A 2,969-nucleotide genomic window follows, 5' to 3' on the forward strand; every position below is an offset into this window, starting at 1 on the left:
AAGACAATTTAAAACAAGATCAGAAAATCTAGAAATGCCACACTTACATGAAAAATGCCAAAAAACCCCACCTTACTCTGAGCAATTAATAAAGGTGATGCTGATTAATTAATCACAAACCTCATTACCTTCACTTAAAGCCAAGATCTTCTGAGACCTTTTAAAGTAGTAAGGAATATACCATATTGCTTTGATTAGGTTTAAGACTGAAAACACAAATCAAAGCAAGTTTAAACAGAGATCTGGAAGAGATTAACGTAACACACATTAGAGTCAAGTCATGTTGAAGCACGACAGTGGGGAAAAAAGCAGGAGGTAATTTCTCAGATATAATTCTTTAACACAGTTCTCTACAACTTCACCAACGTCCACTGAAACAAACAGAACCATGACTGCCTGCTCAATTTTACTGGACATGCAGAAAAACCAAGTTCCATTGTTCTACTGGCTAGGAAAAAGCCTGCCAAATTCATACATGAATCTGTAAAGGGGAACTTTAACTGCTACTCAGAACAAACAGATTATTTTGCTTTGTGTAGCACATCTTAACTCCTGTACTTCACCATATGAACAGCTTACAGACAGCCTTTTGATATTGGTTTTATATAACTAGAGACTTTTTAATTCTCTTTATGGAGACATCGACATCATAAATTCTAATCAAGGTTTATTGAACCTTAAAACTCAGAATTTAGCAGACTTGTGTGCACACTTATCTCCTTGTTCATATGTCAGTATAAGAGTACTAGAAAACCCTACCTAGCAGAGCTTGTCTGTATTGTTAGGGTGATACAGGAGTTCCATTTAAACCCATTTTTGAACATCTGGGTCTTGCCAATAATTACGTTTCCAGGCTCAGCCTAAAAAAAAAATTGGGGAACACCACCCAAGGGGATTGGAGCAGATCCAATATTTTTCAGTGAACTTAACCATGTTTAAGATTGTTCTCCTGTTACAGGTTTGGCATGTAGGAGCAAGTGCCATTGTGTGTGTGAGGGGGAATTAGGTGGGAAGGGGCTTCTTCACCGAAATGTATGGGTTATCCTTTGAAGATCTATCCTGATAACATCCTGTGACATAATTAAGGCAACATAGCCCTACAAACACTATTTTACCATTTAACATTTTCCTAACCAAAAAGAAATTTGGATTCTCATACAAGAAAATTTACCCAAAGATAAATTAAGAAATAATTATTTCTTCTGATTGACTGAAAGGCTCTCTAGTTTAACAGGGCCGTACTTTGGTTGGGAAAATATATTCAAAAACTTTTTTTGAAAAAAAAATTTTAAAGAAGTCTAAATAGCAACTATATCATCTAAATTACAACAAAAAGTTTAAAAGCGTAAGAAGTGTTACTCAATATTATGCTTCAGTATTTGTGGCTGTCTAAATATTTCCATGCGTGCCACTTTTAGCGAAGAAATCAGAAACAAATGCAAAGCTCTTGTTTATGGAAAAATTTAAGAAACGCCAGTACAGGACACAACCACTTAAGAGTCACACAAGAGCTTCCCCACAGCGTGCAAAGGGCTGACTTGTACTGCAAGTTTTAGGTTCTTGTCCTGTCTCAAGCATTTGGCACTGAAAAACAAGGCCTTATGAGCAATGCTTGTGCCGGGGCAGAACACATATGCACGTTAATTCCACGTTAGCCACAGAAAAGCTGCTAACAGAAAATCTATACTGACATATGCATATCATGTGGTTTAGTTTTAAAGCACAGAACAAAGTGAAAGTTTCAGCATCAGCTTAAAAATAATGTTTACTTACTTGCTCTTCCTATTGTTGGTGGTTTGACATTCACTACATTTACTTAAAAAGAAAAAAAAGGCAACCAAAACCCAAAAAAGCCCCACCACCACTCTCATGCTCTTCACTCAATTTCTTCTTTAGCCAACTGAATAACCAGAACTTGGCACACAATTTTTTCTCATAAATAGAACTTCAGTGACGTGCTTAACGTGTGAGAATTTGCAGTGGTTCATGTATTGCTTAAAAGATGAAAAGAAGGCCCCACACAGCTTAACATTCCAAACTGTTCCAGGATGAAACACTACGAAACCCGTGCAAGTCAGAACAAGCAAGATGACTTTTTAAAAATCTTTTTAAGTGAAGAAAAATGGCACGAGATTATTTAACTATGGCTAAAATAGGATATACCAGTCAAGTTTCAGGATCTAACAGCAGCACCGTGTCTCTCCTGCTTACATGTGGGAGGCTCTCCCCTAGCCCGAGCCCCACAGCTGCCTTCTGCAGCGCTGCGCTATTGTTCCAGCAGAGGAGCACTGCTGGAACAAACCGGCCTATTTTTAACAGTAACATCACTACCAGTGAAGAGCGTAAATGAAGACAAGCTCGTGATACAGTAGCAGTGAAAATTTGCTGTTGTTGATGTTTAAGTATCTCCATTTTTCGCACGTAACAAAACTGCGGCGAGACATCAACAGCTCACGTATGCATTTGGATTACACGAGAGAAATCGCAGTGAAGGCTCAATTTTGCTGTTTCTAAACTGCTCCGTGAGAAAACAACACAACTGAACGCTCTTCCGACTAACCTTGGGCACATTAGTCATCCAAAGGGAGAACTGCATTATAAAATTACTAAGTGCATGGTATTTTTAATAAATTGCATAGTTACTAAACAATACTAGCACATAAACAAACAATACTGCACGTCGTAAAGAAATCCCTCAGCATAACGTAACCACCACGCTACCCTGAAAGCGGAACACGGTATTTAATCCACATTCCAAGCAGGGACTGCAAGGGCAACCATCACCTACATCCTCTAAACACTGCTCCACAGCGGCACCGAGGCAGCCGCGTTTTTCCCCTTCCTCCCTCAATATCAAACCGCTCCACCGGCAGCCGCACGACGCGCGGCGGGGGGCACCAGGCGGGGGGCACCAACCGGCTGCCGCAACCGACGCCCGGCGGAGCGAACGGGAAGCCGGGTCTGCCCGG

Source organism: Athene cunicularia, assembly GCF_003259725.1.
Source record: "Athene cunicularia isolate RWA chromosome 11 unlocalized genomic scaffold, athCun1 chr11_part1, whole genome shotgun sequence".
Lineage (NCBI taxonomy): Eukaryota > Metazoa > Chordata > Aves > Strigiformes > Strigidae > Athene > Athene cunicularia.